We start from the raw sequence: 22,412 nt of genomic DNA on the forward strand, positions 1-22,412 counted from the left end.
ACGGTAATGACGCATTTGAATCTGATTCTCTTGGGCAGTTTTGGCGTAAAAAAGAAATTTCAAGCACTAAAATTCCACAAATAGCCTTGAGCTATCTTATGCTTTTCTCCACAACTTATTTCAGTTTTGCTGGTAACTGAAAGCAACTTCAGCCATCGACTGAAAGTCAATGATGATATACGTATAGCTCTGAGCAATAATAACAGCGCCAGGATCACTAAACTTATACAGAGGATGCAAGCCAAAAAAAATCACATTGATGCAAACAGAATTTAATTTTCTACTGAAAATGTTGTTTCTTGTATTATACACGGTCCAGTTAAATGAATGTGACCACCACCTTTGCTCGACGTTAACATATAGAAAACACTCACCACTCACGGACGGCTGGGGAGGGGAGGGGGGTAAACTGGCGGTGGTGGATGGCTGCAAAAACAGTTCGGTCGTTGTCGTTATGCGAAAAAGGAGCGCTTTACCTGGAATCCAAAATGGCTATCGGGACAAGAGTGGAAACATTTCCGAACCAGCTAAGTTTGTAAACTGTTGAGGTGCCGCCAAGGTTGAACAGTGCCGTGCGTGGCAAAACTGCACTACCAAAACCGGCGCCGACTCAACTGTGGTGCGCCAAGAGCCATAGATGACGGGGGTGAACGACGGCTGCGGAGATTTGTACGGGCGAATAGACGTGAAACTACTGAGCGACTGGCCGCCCAGATGAACCAATGGGCTACCAACAACGTCTCCTCAACGACCCTTCAGCGAACGTTAGTGCGTATGGGCCTCCGCGACAGGGGCCTGGTTGATGCACCCAAGTAGACCGCTGTACATCGGACGTAACTGGACGTTCACCGAGTGGCGACAGGTGGAATTTCCAGATGAATTACGTTTTATGCTCCATCGGACTGATGGCCGTTGACGTGCACGGCGTGAAACATCTGAAAACAGACACTCTCCACCAATCATCGGAAGGGTCCAGGCCGCAGGAGGAATCGTTTTGGCCTGGGGAATCTTGCCGTGGCATTCGCTGCGTAATCTCATCATTCTGGAAAGCACAATGGATCAAGACAAGCATGCATCTATCCTTGGGGATCAAGTCCATCACACATCCAGTTTGTTTCTCCTCGGCATGGTGGCATCTACCAGCAGGAAAATGCAACGTGTCACATAGCCCTCAGTATACGTGCATAGTTTGTAGAGCACTAGTTTAGTGTACTTTCCACCAAACAACTCGAATTTAAACCCAATCGAGAATCTATGGGACCACCTCAATCGGGCTGTTCGCATCACCGATCTTCAACCGGGAAACCGGAGTCGGCATGGCTCCAAATGCCTGTCGGTACTTTCCACAACCTCTGCTCCTCTCGCAGCGGCTCGCGCTGAAAGCGCTGAAAAAGGTGGTGATTCAGGCTTTTGACAGGTGGTCACATTAATTTGACTAGAGGGCGTAATAGTTTCTATAGTGCATGTTACTTTTGAGTTTAATGGATATGTTAATTTTTTTTTTTTTTTTTAACGTGGTGTCGCAAACTACCAACTGGGGTGCAGTCGGTTCATTTTACGCTATGATACAGACGGATGCCGCAGCATATAAAGGTCCTGAACGTTACTAAAAATGCATTTTTTTCTGCCGTTACTGAAAAATAAAAAATGAAGACCACATTATCCGTTTGTGCATAGATGGCTTCGAGAAATTTGTTTAGTGCTGCACAGTTCCCTGTTTCTTTTATTATTATTCAGGTTTTTTCATGGTTACGGAACAAGATCATGGGTTCCTCCAGTGATTTCTTCGTAGTATTTGCCATCCTTCAGCGTTATTAAAATTACATATATCTTTTTCATTGCCGTAGCAAAAACATTGTGGGCAGTATATGAAATTCAACGAAAATGTGATAAAGGCAGAACACGAACCACCGAAGTTTTTGTCTGTTGACCTACGTTTTATATCAGCTGCTCAGAGTTAATAACTAAGCATTATATTTTTAGCAATACTCGGAGCTTCGAGATGTCATTTCAGATACTCACATGTGTTACTATTTGTTCCCAATACGCTATCGTATGATTACTTAATTACTTGGTGTGACGTCATAAGCGAGTGACTGCGTGTGAGATCGCTCTCTAAGTTTTCATATATTTTTAGGTTTCAGATACATATTTTAACAGTTTTTGTGATAATATTTACTATATAAGTGACGTATTAGTGGTTTCTTCATTCACCTCTGCCTTTCTTGTGTTGTGACCTGACATTTGTGAGTGTTTCGTATCGAGCAACTTAACCTCTTGCCTGTGTTTACATTCCGCGCTGACCAGTTGCAGCTGTAGCGGCGCATCGAAAGCTAAGTACTAATTAATTGTTTGTGCATAGTGGTTTATATAGGAACTTTAGTAGTCTTCAACCGGTGTTCTTGGTGTTTTCTGGTGAAATAATTTCAGAAGAACCTTTTGGGAACTGTTTACAGCTTCGTTACTGTGTCATTAGACATTTGATTCTCTTTCTGTATTAGTCTTTTGTTATATTCACATTTGTTGTTTATTAATACTGTTAATAATAGTAGTTACTTCCCTTGTAGAGTAAGTTTGTGATTATTGTAGTCAGGTTTTTAGCATCTTCTTATTGTAGTAGCGGAATTTAGAAAAAGTAAAATTTTACCATGAGTGAGAAGTGTGGGCTTTCCCGTAGGTTCGTGAGTAGTGGATTGCGGTGTGAGACTTGTTCGAAATATTTTCACTGGGGGGAATGCAGTGGGGAAGCCAGTGGGCATTCTGGTGAGATCCTCTCCTGGAACTGCAGGTTATGTAGCAAGAGTAAATTGATAGAGGAGCAGGAGCGTAAGATCTGTGCCCTTCAGGTGCAGTTGAAAAACGCACAGGAGGAGCTAGATAGGATTAGGAGGGAGAAGGGGGTTGGGGAATGGGAGCTGGCTGTTGGCAAGAGATCTGCTAGGAGAAGAAGATTTTCAGATAGTTTTACTATTGGTGTTTACAATAGATATGACCAACTGTCAGAGTCTAGTGGAGAGGAATCTATAGTAGCTGTAGATGTAGGAAGTATGCAGCAGACCTCAGTAGTTACTGTGCCTAGAACAGTTGCAAAGTCGAAGAGGAAGAAGAAGGTTCTGCTGTTAGGTAGTTCTCATGGCAGAGGTGTAGGCCAGCAGTTGCAGGAAGTGCTGGGGAGTGAGTACCAGGTCACCAGCATTGTGAAGCCTAATGCAAGGTTGGCTCAGGTGACTGTTAACATAGGGGGGTTATGTACGGATTTTACTAAAGAGGATCAGGTAGTGATTGTGGGTGGGGCTGGTAATAGTATTGATAGGGATGGGGAGTATAACATAGATGGTGACCTGGAAAAGATAGCCACTCAGACTGGCAACACGAATGTGCATTTCGTGGAACTGTTTCAGAGTCACGATCGGCCTCATCTTAATACAGCCGTCAGGCGTAATAACATGAGACTTGGGGGTGCGCTGATGACAGAAAGCATGGGTCACATTTCAGTGGTGTTGGTGGAGTCTATCAGCAGGACGGGTTTCACTAGACACGGCCTGCACCTCAACAGGTATGGGAAGGGGAGGTTGACAAAGCTTATAGGTGACAGCATATGTGGGGTTGGTGGGATCACTCATGGGAAAATTCCTGCAGTAGTGGGTGTTAGAGCTGCACCTTTTTTAGATTGAAGTCAGCTGATAGGTATTCCTGCTTAAGGGAAGTCCCTCTAACAAGGGAATCACTTTTGACAAAGCTTAGGTATCCGAGTAATGAGGGAATTAGTATATTTCATCAAAATATACAAGGTATTAGAGATAAAGTTAGTGAACTGCTTATAGATGTTGACTCTGAAATTATTGGTATATCTGAACACTTCTTAAATAAGGAGATAATTCAGAGGCTTCCTTTACCAGGATACAGGTTGGCTGGCTGCTTTTCGAGGAGCTCTTTGCGGTGTGGGGGAGTAGCCATGTATGTGAAAAACGGCATCGCATTTGAGTCAATTGATGTTTCAAAGTACTGCACTGAAAAGGTGTTTGAATGTTGTGCAGGTGTGGTTAAATTTAACGGAGCTAAACTTGTAACTGTTGTTATTTATAGATCCCCAGACTCCGATTTCACAGCATTTTTGCTAAAGGTAGAGGAGGTTCTTGGTTCACTTTATAGGAAATACAAAAAGTTAGTTATATGTGGTGACTTCAATATTAATTGTATAAGTGATTGTGCAAGGAAGAGGATGCTGGTAGACCTCTTTAATTCATATAATCTTATGCAAACCGTATTCTTTCCAACGAGAGTGCAAGGGAACAGTAGAACAACCATAGACAACATTTTTGTTCATTCCTCATTACTAGAAGGGCATTCTGTTAGCAAAAAGGTGAATGGCCTTTCAGATCATGATGCGCAAATTTTAACTTTAAAAGATTTTTATGCTGCAACACGTGTTAAATATAGTCATCAGCTGTTCAGGAAAGCTGATCCGGTTGCTGTAGAGACCTTTGTAAATCTTATAAAGGAACAAGAGTGGCAAGATGTTTATAGCGCTGATACAGTAGACGATAAATATAATGCTTTTCTCAAGACTTTTCTCATGCTCTTTGAAAGTTGCTTTCCGTCACAACGTTTAAAACAGGGTACTAGCACAAACAGGCAGCCTGGGTGGCTGACTAGAGGGATAAGAATACCTTGTAGAACAAAGTGGCAATTATATCAAAACGTTAGAAACAGTCAAAATCTAAATGCAGCAGCCCATTACAAACAGTATTGCAAGGTGCTTAAAAATGTTATTAGGAAGGCAAAAAGTATGTGGTATGCAGATAGAATAGCTAAGTCTCAGGATAAAATTAAAACCATATGGTCAGTCGTACAGGAAGTTGCTGGTCTGCAGAGACAGTTCGAGGATATAGAATCAGTGCGTAGTGGGAATGTCCGTGTTACTGATAAGTCGCATATATGTACAGTATTTAATAATCACTTTCTGAATATAGCAGGTGAACTAAATAGAAACCTAGTCCCAACAGGGAATCATATAGCGCTCGTAGAAAAAAGTGTTCCGAGACTGTTACCTGAAATGCTCCTCCATGATACTGACAAGAGGGAGATTGAGTTAATAATTAAATCACTAAAGACCAAGAACTCTCATGGATATGACGGGGTATCTAGCAGAATACTGAAGTATTGTTCTATGTATGTTAGCCCAGTACTTGGCCATATCTGTAACTTTTCCTTTAGGAGTGGTCGGTTTCCTGACCGATTAAAATACTCGGTAGTGAAGCCACTTTATAAAAAGGGAGACATTGATAATGTTGCCATCGGTGTTTGCTAAAGTTATCGAGAAGGTTGTATATACAAGGTTACTGGAGCATTTAAATTCACATAATTTGCTGTCAAATGTTCAGTTTGGTTTTAGAAATGGTTTAACAACTGAAAATGCTGTATTCTCTTTTCTCTGTGAGGTTTTGGACGGATTAAATAAAAGGTTGCGAACGCTAGGTGTTTTCTTTGATTTAACGAAGGCTTTTGACTGTGTTGACCACAAAATATTACTGCAGAAGTTGGACCATTATGGAGTAAGGGGAGTAGCTTACAATTGGTTCGCCTCTTACTTTAAGAACAGAAAGCAGAGGGTAATTCTCCACAATATTGAGAGTGGTAGTGATGTTCAGTCCCAATGGGGCACTGTTAAGTGGGGCGTTCCCCAAGGGTCGGTGCTGGGGCCACTGCTGTTTCTTATTTATATAAATGATATGCCTTCTAGTATTACAGGTGATTCAAAAATATTTCTGCTTGCTGATGACACCAGCTTGATAGTGAAGGATCTTGTGTGTAATATTGAAACAGTAACAAATAATGTAGTTCATGAAATAAGTTCATGGCTTGTGGAAAATAATTTGATGCTAAATCACAGTAAGACTCAGTTTTTACAGTTTCTAACTCACAATTCAACAAGAACCGATATTTTGATCAGACAGAATGGGCATATTATAAGCGAGACGGAACAGTTCAAATTCCTAGGCGTTCGGATAGATAGTAAGCTGTTGTGGAAAGCCCATGTCCAGGATCTTGTTCAGAAGCTAAATGCTGCTTTATTTACCATTAGAACAGTATCTGAAATAAGTGACACTTCAACACGAAAAGTAGTCTACTTCGCATATTTTCATACGCTTATGTCGTATGGTATTATTTTTTGGGGTAATTCTTCTGAATCAAAAAGGGTATTTTTGGCTCAAAAACGGGCTGTTCGAGCTATATGTGGTGTAAGTTCGAGAACCTCTTGTCGACCCCTATTCAAAAATCTGGGAATTCTGACATTGCCCTCACAGTATATATTTTCTTTAATGTCGTTTGTTGTTAGCCATATTAGCCTATTCCCAAGAGTTAGCAGCTTTCACTCAGTTAATACTAGGCAGAAATCAAATCTGCATGTAGAATGCACTTCCTTGACTCCTGTGCAGAAAGGAGTGCAGTATTCTGCTGCATCCATTTTTAATAAGCTACCACAAGAACTCAAAAATCTTAGCAGTAGCCCAAACTCTTTTAAGTCTAAACTGAAGAGTTTCCTCATGGCTCACTCCTATTCTGTCGAGGAGCTCCTGGAAGAGCTAAAAAATTAAGCAAATTCCAGTGTTACATTGTTGATTGTCTTCATTTAAACTTACGACTTGTCACCTGAATATGTTTTTTTTATATTTCATTTTATCTGTTTCTAATATAGTGTTATAATTTCATGTATTGACTCGTTCCATGACCATGGAGACTTCTCCTTAATTTGGTCCCACGGAACAATAAATAAATAAATAAATAAATAATACAATGCCACTTTTGGGATAATAAACAGCAGCTGTAAGGTTTGAAAGTAGATTGTCAACTTACTGTGGATATTAAGTTTTCAAAAATGTTCAAATGTGTGTGAAATCTTATGGGACTTAACTGCTAAGGTCATCAGTCCCTAAGCTTACACACTACTTAACCTAAATTATCCTAAGTACAAACACACACACCCATGCCCGAGGGAGGACTCGAACCTCCGCCGGGACCAGCCGCGCAGTCCATGACTGCAGCGCCTAAGACCGCTCGGCTAATCCCGCGCGGCTATTAGGTTTTCCACTCTCGTTTCAGAACCTAGAAAATTCGTTTCTCTATTATCTGCGATCTCTAGACGCACTGTTAATATAACTGGTAACCACTGTAACCTGCATCCCGAAGGTTTATTTCCAATTTAGTGCCGTTAGAACTATTGTTCCCACATCGATTCACGATACCCAGTAGATTACTCTATCAATAATGCATGAGGGAAACTGCCACCAGTCACATCACAGCTACCTTACATTTGTGTCACATTTACACTAATACACTCCTGGAAATTGAAATAAGAACACCGTGAATTCATTGTCCCAGGAAGGGGAAACTTTATTGACACATTCCTGGGGTCAGATACATCACATGATCACACTGACAGAACCACAGGCACATAGACACAGGCAACAGAGCATGCACAATGTCGGCACTAGTACAGTGTATATCCACCTTTCGCAGCAATGCAGGCTGCTATTCTCCCATGGAGACGATCGTAGAGATGCTGGATGTAGTCCTGTGGAACGGCTTGCCATGCCATTTCCACCTGGCGCCTCAGTTGGACCAGCGTTCGTGCTGGACGTGCAGACCGCGTGAGACGACGCTTCATCCAGTCCCAAACATGCTCAATGGGGGACAGATACGGAGATCTTGCTGGCCAGGGTAGTTGACTTACACCTTCTAGCGCACGTTGGGTGGTACGGGATACATGCGGACGTGCATTGTCCTGTTGGAACAGCAAGTTCCCTTGCTGGTCTAGGAATGGTAGAACGATGGGTTCGATGACGGTTTGAATGTACCGTGCACTATTCAGTGTCCCCTCGACGATCACCAGTGGTGTACGGCCAGTGTAGGATATCGCTCCCCACACCATGATGCCGGGTGTTGGCGCTGTGTGCCTCGGTCGTATGCAGTCCTGATTGTGGCGCTCACCTGCACGGCGCCAAACACGCATACGACCATCATTGGCACCAAGGCAGAAGCGACTCTCATCGCTGAAGACGACACGTCTCCATTCGTCCCTCCATTCACGCCTGTCGCGACACCACTGGAGGCGGGCTGCACGATGTTGGGGCGTGAGCGGAAGACGGCCTAACGGTGTGCGGGACCGTACCCCAGCTTCATGGAGACGGTTGCGAATGGTCCTCGCCGATACCCCAGGAGCAACAGTGTCCCTAATTTGCTGGGAAGTGGCGGTGCAGTCCCCTACGGCACTGCGTAGGATCCTACGGTCTTGGCGTGCATCCGTGCGTCGCTGCGGTCCGGTCCCAGGTCGACGGGCACGTGCACCTTCCGCCGACCACTGGCGACAACATCGATGTACTGTGGAGACCTCACGCCCCACGTGTTGAGCAATTCGGCGGTACGTCCACCCGGCCTCCCGCATGCCCACTATACGCCCTCGCTCAAAGTCCGTCAACTGCACATACGGTTCACGTCCACGCTGTCGCGGCATGCTACCAGTGTTAAAGACTGCGATGGAGCTCCGTATGCCACGGCAAACTGGCTGACACTGACGGCGGCGGTGCACAAATGCTGCGCAGCTAGCGCCATTCGACGGCCAACACCGCGGTTCCTGGTGTGTCCGCTGTGCCGTGCGTGTGATCATTGCTTGTACAGCCCTCTCGCAGTGTCCGGAGCAAGTATGGTGGGTCTGACACACCGGTGTCAATGTGTTCTTTTTTCCATTTCCAAGAGTGTATTTCAGTTGCTACACCTGCCGTAAGTGATAAAACCAGTGGAGAACAATTAGATCGAAATCTTAATTTTTGAGTAAACTACCAGCGATTCGCCACGTCAGACAGCTGTAGCCTTCCTAGCGCAGGACAGTGCCTGTAGGTGAATATCTGTGGTCTACACCGATTTGCAACAGCGAGTGAAAAGCAAGATCCCTGCTGTATATTACGCCAACGAATAAGCGGTGTTAGTACATCTCCAGCCGGTTAGTGGGTTTTGCTGCACTTAGACATTTCAGAACCACAGAAAATACTTATCTGCATCTTATATGGAATCTCTTGAGTGCGAGGTCGCAAGTTCAGTATTTAGTAAGGCTCATTTGAAAGTGCTATGTTAACAATTATGACAGGGGAAAAAATTGGCTCTAATGACTCACCATGTGCATCAGGAGGGCGAAAGAAAATGATTGCACTGTAGGTGCAGGGATCAACCTTCTATGGGATGTATGTATTTCCTTCACAAAATAAATGTCATCCACATTCAGGAAATATTTAAATCAAAGATCAAGGTCTAAGGCGAATTCCTTGGGCGTTACAAGCCGTGCAGAACGTTCACCTAGGTATCCATACATAAAGAATGCACATAGAATCATATTGGTGTAACAGGGTGATGAGAATCGATGGAAGGTGCTGGCATGCAATCGAATGCGAAACAGTCTGTCGTGGCGCTTATCGTGAAACTGGCTGCCCTTTAAAGCGTATACTGATAGTGCGATACTATGTTCTATAGGTACACAAAAAGCAAACATCCAGAGGCTAAATTTGCCCAGTAGTTACAGATGGTATGAATTGCAATGTCACACACTTTTCGGGACGGATAGTTTTCTCTAAAGAAGTAAGATTCTTATACGCAGACCAATAATAAAGCAAAATCAAGTTACTTTAACCAGTTGTTGGGCGAAAACAGTGCTCATACAATAGTTGTAATTGGCTCCATAATTTATTTATCGCATCTACAAGTTTTCTGGCTGATTCCTCGGTTTGCTGTGCTTCGTTACCTTAACATCTTCCAATTCTGTAGCACTGTTTGAAGTTATGCAACCATCCCCTGTTTCCCATTAAATCGCTGTAATCGATGTCGCATGCAATTTGATGTGGATAACGTAGTAGGTCACTATCATGCACATTGCATGGGGGCTTAATTATTATGCAATAATTTAGGAGCTGTGTGTCAGGTTACGAAGTCTCGTAGCCGGTTGGCCCTGACTAGTATTAGTACGCAATCTGACTGCATAAAATAACAATAAAGAATGAAAGGAAATTTCCGTTAACACAATTGAATAATTAAGTCCCCTGCAACTATAAAAGCTACGAAACAACAAAGCACAAGTGTAACTGTTCTGTGTGTGGAAGTGTGATTCAACGTACATGTATCTGGCACGGTTCTTCCTCAATACGACAAGATATTTTGAACACCATTTACAATGAACTAATTGAAAAACCAGAAATACTATAATTGCACATAGAAACCAGAATTACAAGTTTAATAAATGAACACGAGCGAGATGCTTTGTTGACTGAACCTGTGACCAAGAGGCATTGTCATTAAGGAAATGTGAAATAATTTTTTTTACCTCCATATTTATTGACGAAAAATACACTGTGATCATTGCAACATCTTCCATCTATACATTACACCAACCGAACAGCATCTACTGTCTCGCCCAACAGAACAACTGCACACGACATGCTCTCAACTGGTACTGCTCTCGACATCCTTTCAACAAGTACTGCCCACGGCAACCTCTGAACTATTACTCCACCAGTGGAGTCTGCGGAATAATAATCTTTGGCGCAATCTTTGGCGCTGTGACTCAGTGTAGCCACCTTTCAACATCCTATAAACTATATCGAGCATCCTTGAAATCCGCAAACACCGGTTTTTGTAAGAAGTGTGCCTTGTCCTCCCTTGAATATCTGTAGTTTGTCTTATGCACTACACGGTCAGATTGCTGCGGAATTATTCGAAACTTGTTCACAATTTTTTTTTTGCTATGTTGCGGATGATCGTTTATGAATGTCAGTATGTTAAGTACCCGCACCTTGGACAACGACTGTCTTTTACTACGTTTCAGTGGAGACGGGATTTGTGGTTCCGAGTCCCATAAGGATGATGAACTACATGGCTCGACAACTGTTTCATTATCACTTTCACTTGTTGAGCATGTATCGTCATCATTGTACTCCTCATGTACATTGTCCGCACAGTCGAGCGTGTACACCACATATTCCACTTATCTTGCAGAAACGCTAATTTTTCATCTGCCACTTCTTTCTCACTCTGCGAAATTCCTTGGGTTCCTTTCTGACGAAATGTCGACTTCAGCAACTGTTGTTGTAGATATAATGCAATGTTTGCTTTTTTATCGTTGCCCCTGCTCCGCTTTGTATCAACACCACTAGTACTGTAGCACTGTTGAGAGTTCCTCGACGACTAAGCAGTTCAACTACCCTGCGCAGCTTTATGCTGCGCTCACCATTGGCTACCTCCAGTCCCTCGCCTTATTGCCATTACCAGCCAATATTGTGGTAATATAGTTGACAATATGTGGGGCGTCGAATGCCTTAAACATCATTGGTCTTTTCCGACCTCGCACTCAAGAGGTTCCTCGTTAGTGGATCTACGAGGACTACATTAAAACATAACATGGTTCGCACGTAGACATAAAATCCTGTTAATACCGATAAAGAAATATGCTTAGGGGTTTTTGTCGTCCGTTACAGAAGTTATAATTATCGGTTCCCTGGCAACACATTGAACGCCCATCTTTTTGATCTGTTGTGATAACCTTGAAATACTAGATACTATCGGTAGTTTACTGTCCGGCAGCTAATGCATCGAACTCCATGTAATGTCAAATGGTTCAAATGGCTCTGAGCACTATGGGACTCAACATCTTAGGTCATAAGTCCCCTAGAACTTAGAACTACTTAAACCTAACTAACCTAAGGACATCACACACACCCATGCCCGAGGCAGGATTCGAACCTGCGACCGTAGCAGTCCCGCGGTTCCGGACTGCAGCGCCAGAACCGCTAGACCACCGCGGCCGGCATGTAATGTCAACACCGATTAATTTTAATGTGTCAGAAATACTCTCGTTTTACTGCTATTATCATTCACTGATATTGCGATGACAGGATGTACAAAAGCAAGTGTCATTCGTGAAGAGCTTAAAACATTGTGTGAAAAATAAAACTGCAGATCAGTCAGTAGATCCGTTTACGAGCTCCACATCATGTCATAAAGAAGCAGGCTTCACGAAGAATGTTATCAATACTGGCTGTGATACTCCGAATAGCTATTTTCCTTCTACGTTTCCTGGTTGAAGGAAACTGATCTTTTTGCTAAACCTTCTTTGCCTAAAACTCATCTGTAGTTAACTTCTAACTTTGGGCTATTTGGTATTTCACTATTTGTTTCCTGTGTTGTAGGCCAACAGGAGAGACACATTCGAGTTGAGATATGTTGGCAGCACTGCGTCTCCTTGTCTGTTACGCTGTGCATCAGACAATAAGGCTTTACTGGTTGTGACGTCCTGTCCAAATCTCGCTGAATTTTGCGTGTGCCGTCACATCGATGTGCGTTCAGCACTACAGATTTCTTTATACCCATGAAAACAAGGGGGCGCAATATGCTTTGCTTTGTTCTTGACGGTCTCGTAGAATCAGAAAGCGGTTAGTAGGTACCTCCAGGTTTGGAATAGCAGCTCTGCATAAATATTACATACTGGGTTTAGCAAAATTAATAGAAGTAAATTAAGAAAAGGTGGCCAGTTTTAGTACCCTTCATTGTTTATTGCCTCTTCTGGCACCGCTTATGTATCATTCAAAATAAAGTTTAAACATGGGCGCTGCCATTACACAATATTCTGCCACACAACAAAATTCCAGTTAAGTCGTTTTCTCCACACACCCGGTAAGCAACTAGCAACTCAGTTTTTTCGTGCCAGACTCGACGCAAAATTTTAAAGTCAGCACAGTTCTTCATATGGGCTTATTTATGAGGCTCTATGATAACTGTTCGAACGTAGATTAAGTGTTAAACACATGTTGGTAACTTTAAAGTGATATCTCAACCTCTGCGTAATGATAACATTCTACAGGGTCCCAGAAATGTTGCCACAACCTTAGTGGGATTGTAGAGGGTGTCTTGAGGCAAAAATCGGGGATAGGAACCCGTCTCCGGAAATGACATCTATCGACGCTACAGAACGTCGAAGTTGTAGGCGCCGGCGCCTGTTACGAGGCCACCCTTTCGGCAGCAAAAGTGATTTTGTACTCTGACGGACCGTAGACCGCTTGTCTTGCAATGTTCTTTGTTATTCAGTGATCGCGAATGACTGCCATGATCGCCACTGGAGAAGAGCTGCGTAGAAAGGCATTGTCTCCTGTGAACGCGATCCTCTGTTGCGTTGGTAGATGAGTTTCGGATACGGGTTTTTATCTGCAGTTTATTTTTCTCCGGTAACCTCTAAAATCTCCAATGTTTTTCAGTATACAGGAGAAAAATAAACCGCACATGGAAACCCGTGTCCGAAACCGTCATCCACGAAGACAACAGAGCATCACAGTCATAAGAGGCAAGGCCTTTCTCTGCAGCTTCTAGCTCTATTTTCTCCTGTTAGTGATACTGGCAATCACTAGCGATCGCTGAGTAACAAATAATATTGCGATTCGTCCAGCCTAGGTCCACCACCCTACGAAATCATGTTTCCTGCCGACGGGGTGGTCTGGTGGTCGGCGTCGGCTCCCATAACTCGGACACTACGTTGCCGTTTCCAGACACCGGTTTCCATCCTCGATTTGTTGCTCAAGGCAGCCCCTCGAAGCCTGTCGCAACATTTCTGGGACACCATGTATATAAACACAGTTTAGCATTTCTGTTTGGTGGATACCACGACATCTCTGTGCTTGGATACGAGTGCTGCATAGCGGCTTCTGCTAACTAAAGAGACGCCGAATGGATGTGAATGAGCTTTCTTGTGTCGTAAAGAACGGGCGAGTGCTATACACTATGTCCTCAGTTATCGGAATAACCAGACAAGTTTTAGGAATATATGAGGTAATAGGAGAAACGTTCTATTACATACTCGAGATAATTTGTCGTGACCTTGAAAAGCAAGTTATAAACACTCAATTTTGCTGTATATATTTAAAGTTGTGCAGAAGTACGGCAATTAACTTTCGATGACTGTCACTCAGCACTCGAGTGAAAGAAAAGCATAAAGTGTAGCGTAAGATACTCTCAAACCCTAAAGCACTTAAAAGTGGAAATACATACCGTACACCACATTTGCAAACCACTACATATTAACAGAATCACTACCGTACACGCATAAAACGACAGTAAGCAGTAACAATAATTTGCCGACAACTAGTGACAACCTATCACAAAAAAGACCCAGTGCATTAGCTACAAGCATATAGTATACTCCAGCGCCGGCCAGTGTGGCCGAGCGGTTCTAGGCGATTCAGTCTGGAACCGCGCGACCCCTGCGGTCACAGGTTCTAATCCTGCCTCGGACATGGATGTGTGTGATGTCCTTAGGTTAGTTAGGTTTAAGTAGTTCTACGTTCTAGGGGACTGTCGGGGGGTGTTTATTTTTCACGGCGTGCGATGGAATATAGATCTGAGTTACCAGTAATATTAATGGTTCAAATGGCTCTGAGCACTATGCGACTTAACTTCTGAGGTCATCAGTCGCCTAGAACTTAGAACTAATTAAACCTAACTAACCTAAGGACATCACACACATCCATGTCCGAGGCAGGATTCGAACCTGCGACCGTAGAGGTCGCTCGGTTCCAGACTGTAGCGCCTAGAACCGCACGGCCACTCCGGCTGGCAGTAATATTAATGCGAGTGACACATATGAACAGAATCTACGTATATCTGTGCACCATGTTCTGCTAGAAGGGAAGGGACATTGATTCTTAGTCATCCTACATGTCAGCTTCCTGTCCAGCTCTTTTCTGTGAGCAGATCTTGTGTTCATATAATGGACTCACTTTCAGTTTATTAAATGAGTACTACTCGTTGTTGTTATGTGGGCTTTTGTGTAAGATAGTTTCTATAAACAATGGCTAGGAAGTGCATAATTTGTAAATGTCATGGTGTCAATGACCTCTGTAGTATTGGCAGGAAAGTGATTGGATTTGCAAACGTGGCACCTTGCTGCTACCTATCGTTGACAACGTATGGTAAAGCCATGTAATTGTGTCACTTTGTGATGAATTAATGAATGGCCAGAACGTTATCGCTCTTCTCTCACCATTAATTCTGGTGTTGGTAGACTGCATAAATCTCTCCTGTTCAGGAACTCCTGACACCTGTAGAGTGAGCTGCACTGGCAAGGAAACCACCAATTCGACCTCAAATTTGAGGGTAGAGAAGCACACTTGCAAGATACCAGCCCCAGCAATCGATCCCCCATGAAAACTTGGGCGGTAATTCTGACAATACGTACTTATTAACTTCCGAATGTACAGCTTTTAAATTTCGCGCACACTGGTTGTTTGTCGCTCGTTGCTACCCACTGCATCCACTTAACATCAGAGCGCGAAGTACTGTACAGTGGAGTGAGTAAGAAGTTCGTGAAATATTGCCGTGTGAATCCTGCCTCGGGCATGGATGTATGTGATGTCCTTAGGTTAGTTAGGTTTATGTAGTTCTAAGTTCTAGGGGACTGATGACCTCAGATGTTAAGTCCCATAGTGCTCAGAGCCATATGAACCATTTTTCTATTCACATAAGAGAACTGGACAGGAAATGCTAGGGAGGTATAGTCTGTCTACAAAATAAAAAGCGAGCTGCAGTCGTGGTGGAGAAAGTTGTCTTTCCCATAAAAGAGCTACAGCTGCTGTACAGGATGCCTAATAATCGATTTCCGCTCTAGCAGTATAGAACAGTTTACTGAGATTTACGTAGATTCTTATGTATTCCTTACTTTAGTATTATTAGTAACTCATATCCGTATTCCATATAGAGTTCATGGACTTTGTTGCCCTCTGGGCACGTCTGCACAGAGAGACGCCAGTGACTGAAAACGCGCGCTGCGGAGGTTCGCCATAACTTTGTGGAACACCCTGTAGTTGCTTCTTGTGACATAGTGGGGTAGATAGAATGCGGAATCAGCTGTTCGCTCTTCAGTTTGGAGACCAATGAAGGAGAGAAGTCCATGACCGCGATCCCGTGACCTATCATCCATTAGGTCTCTACCCTCTATACCCCCTCCTCCATACACCCTCAGAACACAGTTTATCCCAAAACACGTTTCTTCTGCCGTTATATGTGGTACACATATTTTAATATTTGTGTTTCATCCGCTTCACTTAAAAATAAACACTAATTTTATACCATTTAAACATTATTAGGTTATTAATAATGTGCGATTCTTCAATCTCCTACAACGCTATAACAATGAGTCCTAGAGAAAAAATAAGTAGGATTTTTTAAGGGATCTTTAACGTAGTTTAATCTTGTGCTTTGAAACATTTTCTCTATGAGATGGGGTTCTCGAGTTATTCAAGGAAAATAAAGTGAGCTTATACAACCCCCCCCCCCCCCCCCAACCTGCACATGCACACTCCACCGGTGGGAATGTTTAGTGTATTGTACACTCTCTCCAACCACTGTACAAAAATTTGCTACTACACGATTTTCTCCCTTATTCGACCCATTGAGGTCCTCGTTGATTGGGCTACTCTATATATACACATTGACGGAAAAGTTCGCAAAACCAAAAAATAAATAATGTAGAATAATTAAATTTTCGGAATACATTTGTCTAGGTAACATATTTAGGTGATTAACATTGGAAAATGATAGGTTAAAGTATGCGCCAGATAAGCCATTGTAAATGTGAAATGCTGGTACATCAATAACAGGTGCAACAGCCACACTGTTGAATGCAAACATGCAAACGTGCATACATTGTGCTGCAAACGTGCAGGATGCCAGTTTGTGGGATGAAGTTTCTTGCCTGTTGCACTTGGTCAGTCAATACAGAGACAGTTAATACTGTTTGTGGATGACTCTGTAGTTGTCGTCCCATGATGTCCGATATGTGCTCGATTGGAGACGGAGATGGTGATCGAGCAGGCCAGGGCAACATGTCGACACTGTGTAGAGCAAGTTGCGTGACAACAATAGTATGTCGGCGAACGTTATCTTGTAGGAAAACACCCCCTGGAATGCTGTTCATAAATGGCAGCACGACAGGTCGAATCACCAGACTGATGTACAACTTTGCAGTCAGGGTACGTAGGATAACCACGAGAGTGATCTTGCTGTCATACTAAATTGCACACTGCGTAACTCCTGGTACAGGTCCAGTGTGTATAGTAAGCAAGTAAGTTGGTTGCAGGCCCTCTACTGGCCTCCATCTAACCAACACAGGGCTATCACTGGCACCAACGTAGAACCAGCTTTCATCAGAAAGCACAACAGATCACCACCCTGCCCTCCAATGAGCTCTCGCTTGATACCACTGAGGTCGCAAATGGCGCTGGTTTGGGATACGGGGGATGCAGAGCAACTGGCTCGGAGCTGTCGTTGAAGTAACTAATTTTTAACAGTTCCCTATGTCACTGTGGTGGCAATTGCTGCTCAAATTCCAGCTGCTCGTGCAATACGATACGCCAGAGCCATACGTCAAACATCCTCCTTCTCGGTAGTGCCGTGTGACCGTCCGGAGGCACAGTAGTTACATTCCTGCCAACTTTTTCTACAGTACCGCAGAAGGAACATGTGACTTCTCGTAGCCCTATTACACGACCTCGTACAAACTAAGTAAGGTGATGATATTGGCGTCTTTGTTGCCACAAAGATATTCTTGCTTAACGCCAACTCTGCACGTCCAACCATAAACGTAACTAGCACTCACGATCGTTATAGCGTGTATTTAAATCAAACCTGATTTGAATCTTCATATTGGCACTACTTCCGCCAGTCTAATGCGACTGGTGCCAAATTTGAATAGGCACCATCTCTCAGATGTAGAAACATGCCTACCAATATTCGATTATGTCGTACAACTCCTTCTTGCTTATGTGATTTTTCTCCCGTCAGTGCATATTGTCATAAACGTGGTTGGGATCAAGTAGAAATGCAATAATGATTCTAGATCAAATATGACATTGGACGGCCAGCTTTCCAGGGCTGTGGTGGCAGCGGTGCTGTCAATGGGATGATATTATGTCCCAGCCCACTCCCTTCCCCTCTCCTAAGCCTGGTGCCTTTCTAGGCTAATGAGATAGCTTCTAAGTCAGCACACAATGCTTAGATTGCCCAATCACAACCCAGTATTTTAGCTCCCAGTCACAAGTATCAGATCCTTCTTATGCCCTGCCAATTTTTCGATACGAGCCACTAAGAAATCTCAGCACATACATATTAAGATCTCCCAATGACAGCTCAGTATGCTACCAGCCATTAAAATAAAACAGCCAATCAATGTGAGTGGCAAACCAAAGAGAAAACAGAAAAAAGGACCCATTGATTCCCTCATGTAAAGAACACCACCTGACACTTTCAAGGTCACATGTCCTCCTCCCCACTCACTATCGAGGTCTTTTGTCACCCTTCCCTATCACCCCTCCTCCTGCCCATTCCCCCTCCCCCTTCCCTTCTAGGTCAATTGAATGAAATATAAATGATGGAAAATTCAAAGGAGCGTTATCCTACTGGTAAGGAGTGCTGGGAAAAACTGCATTGTGTCAATGACCTTAATGGATATAATTTACTATGTGCCTTTTCTTAACTTCTGTAAGTAATGACACAAAATGGTTGCCTCTGTATTTATGCTACCTTTATCTTAGTGACTATAATTTATGATTCAAAATGCCTACCAGCCACATTTTCAAGATATCCTAATCTTAATTACTACAATTCATATTCCAAAATGGCCACCTAAGACTTCCTCCTGTATCATTCCAAAAAAATAGTTTTTCCAATGTGTATGGAGCTGTAGTTGCCTACCAGTCAGCCATCATCATCATCATCATCATCATTATGAAGCATCAGCTGATATCAACCACTGCCACCAGACAGAATTAAATATTAGAATGTAAGTACCTTTCCTCTCATTGTTATTGGTGATTGCGTATATGTGTGTTATGATTTATTATTATTCCCTTCCCCCCCCCCCCCCCATCCACCAGCACAAATGGCTCCCTGATGCAGCAGAACAATACGCATAGAAGCCGTTTGAAGTTCCAGTGTCCACTCCTCCACAACCACAGCAGCATGCAGATGACAAACCTGATATACCAGAACACGACATGCAGCTGTTCGAGCTCCCAGTGTCTGCACCACCACCACCTGCCAAGCCACAGCAGCACACGGGTAGGCTACCTGATGTATCACAGCAGCAAAACTTACAGCAACTATAACTGGTCTTTGACTTTAAGCTATCATCAACATTGGCACTACTCATCAAGCCGCTACCACAGTATGATTCGCCCTTGTTATGCTGTACCCTACAAATTGAATATGTATGGCAGTAGATATGTGGCTGTAGGCATGTCCTCAATTCAAAGTAATGGCAATGTTCGAAAATCCCAAAGTAGTGCTTTGAGATCATGATTGGTATAAATTATGTCGGAATTCAGCAATAACAGCAATGTTCAGTGCTAAAATTCCTGCAGTTCTAATGAATTGTCATAGAATATGTTTTGGGAAGTAGCCAAGTTCAGTTAAAACAGCACTTTCAAGAGTCTACAATCAGAAACTTGATTCGTGCTAGCTCGCCAATCCAGAATGTGATGCATGAGTCTCTTCGAGGTGGGAGTGTGTGCACGGATGTTTCGCAAATGTATAGAATGGACTTACAAAACTTATCTGGCTGAACACTTCAGGGAGTGTCTTTGTTACTAATTTCAGTACGTGCTGTGCTTCAGTATGTACACTACTGGCCATTAAAATTGCTACACCAAGAAGAAAATGGCTCTGAGCACTATGGTCATCAGTCCCCTAGAACTTAGAACTACTTAAACCTAACTAACCTAAGGACATCACACAACACCCAGCCAACACGAGGCAGAGAAAATCCCTGACCCCGCCGGGAATCGAACCCGGGAACCCGGGCGTGGGAAGCGAGAACGCTACCGCACGACCACGAGATGCGGGCACCAAGAAGAAATGCAGATGATAAACGGGTATTCATTGGACAAATATATTATACTAGAACTGACATGTGATTACATTTTCACGCAATTTGGGTGTATGGATCCTGAAAAATCAGTACCCAGAACAACCACCTCTGGCCGTAATAACGGCCTTGATACGCCTGGGCATTGAGTAAAACAGAGCTTGGATGGCGTGTACAGGTACAGCTGCCCATGCAGCTTCAACACGATACCACAGATAATCAAAAGTAGTGACTGGCGTATTGTGACGAGCCAGTTGCTCGGTCTCCATTGACCAGACGTTTTCAATTGGTGAAAGATATGGAGAATGTGCTGGCCAGGACAGCAGTCGAACATTTTCTGTATCCAGAAAGGCCCGTACAGGATCTGCAACATGCGGTCGTGCACTATCCAGCTGAAATGTAGGGTTTCGCAGAGATCGAATGAAGCGTAGAGCCACGGGTCGTAACACATCTGGAATGTAACGTCCACTGTTCAAAGTGGCGTCAATGCGAACAAGAGGTGACCGAGACGTGTAACCATTGGCACCCCATACCATCACGCCGGGTGATACGCCAGTATGGCGATGACGAATACACGCTTCCAATGTGCGTTCACCGCGATGTCTCCAAACACCGATGTGACCATCATGATGCTGTAAACGGAACCTGGATTCATTCGAAAAAATGACGTTTTGCCATTCGTGCACCCAGGTTCGTCGTTGAGTACACCATCGCAGGCGCTCCTGCCTGTGATACAGCATTAAGGGTAACCGCAGCCATGGTCTCCGAGCTGATAGGCCATGCTGCTGCAAACGTCGTCGAACTGTTCGTGCAGATGGTTGTTGTTTTGCAAACGTCCCCATCTGTTGACTCAGGGATCGAGACGTGGCTGCACGATCCGTTACAGCCATGCGGATAAGATGCCTGCCATCTCGACTGCTAGTGATACGAGTCCGTTGGGATCCAGCACGGCGTTCCGTATTACCCTCCTGAAACCACCGATTCCATATTCTGCTAACAGTCATTGGATCTCGACCAACGCGAGCAGCAATGTCGCGATACGATAAACCGCAATCGCGATAGGCTACAATCCGACCTTTATCAAAGTCGGAAATGTGATGGTACGCATTTCTCCTGCTTACACGAGGCATCACAACAATGTTTCACCAGTTAATGAAAAAAAAAATATTTTCTTCGTTCGCTGTTACAACACTCACAGTGCAGTTTAATTGGAGGAGTTCCATCAATCTGACAGTCTCAATTCAAACTAAAATGTGTGTTACAATAATCATACCTATCATATCATTCTGAAACACTTAATGTTTGTGATATCTGCTTCAAATATTACACAAAAGAGCATTCGCTGTTTAGGAAACAAATAGTAGTCAATTGCGTTCAAATTATGGCACTCTTCTGTAAGTTTTCTATAAATTTAAAGAAGCATCTCACTCAATTTTTTAGATTTAAGCCACTCAAACATGTAATAAGCATTAATCCTCTCCTTCTCTTCAAATCTATAGTCTTCCAGGTGCAGCATCATGATATATTCGGAATTAAACTGTTCCAGGTTATTTAGGACAACTGGGCTTATTTGAAAACACAAGCGTCCGACAGTCATCATTCTGTTTTAGCAGCTATTCAACGAATGAGTTAAAAATACTGAATGATGTTTCAGTGTCCAGAAATTGCAGTATACACTCTTTACAATCACATAAATTAATAACTAATACCATCGCTCTGCGTTAATCACATATAGTATTGAATATCATAACCTTATCCATTTTTAACACGTTTTCATAAGGTAGCTTTATTGTCTGTCTGTTCAATATACATTTTGCAACTGATTTTAAACTAAATTCCCAATGACCTAGAGACTTCAGGTTTTTGACATGACTTGATGACAACCCAATATTAACTTGCTTTCTTTTTGGTCTGTTTGGCAAGGTTTGGGGTGGGGGGTGAAAAAGGTTGCTAAGTCTAACATCTCAGGTGTCCTGCAGGACCGGCGTGTTGTGTGGGTATCTACATCTACATTACTACTGTGCAATTTAAATATAAGAGCCCGCAGAGGTCTTATCCAACCACCCTGAGACTACTTCCCTGTCATTCCACACTCGAACAGAGAGCGGAAAGAACGAACACTTAAGTCTTACTGTGCAAACTCTGAATTCTCTTATTTTATTATACTGATCATTATTCCCTATGTAAATAGGCGTCAAAAATATATTTTCGTATTTGTAGCAGAAAGTTCCTGAACGAAATTTTGTGAAAAGGTGTCGCCGCAAAAAAAAAAAAAAAAAAAAAAAAAAAAAAGGAAAGAAAAAGCCTCAGTTTTAATCACTGGTCCCCAACTAGCGTTTCATGTTCGCGACACTCTCTCCCCTATTTCCGGATAATACAAAATGAGCTGCCATTCTTTGGAATTTTTGATGATCTCCATCAATCCCATCCACTATGAGTCCCATACTATGCAGCAGTACTCCAA

Source organism: Schistocerca cancellata, chromosome 4 (assembly GCF_023864275.1).
Source record: "Schistocerca cancellata isolate TAMUIC-IGC-003103 chromosome 4, iqSchCanc2.1, whole genome shotgun sequence".
Taxonomy (NCBI): Eukaryota; Metazoa; Arthropoda; class Insecta; order Orthoptera; family Acrididae; genus Schistocerca; species Schistocerca cancellata.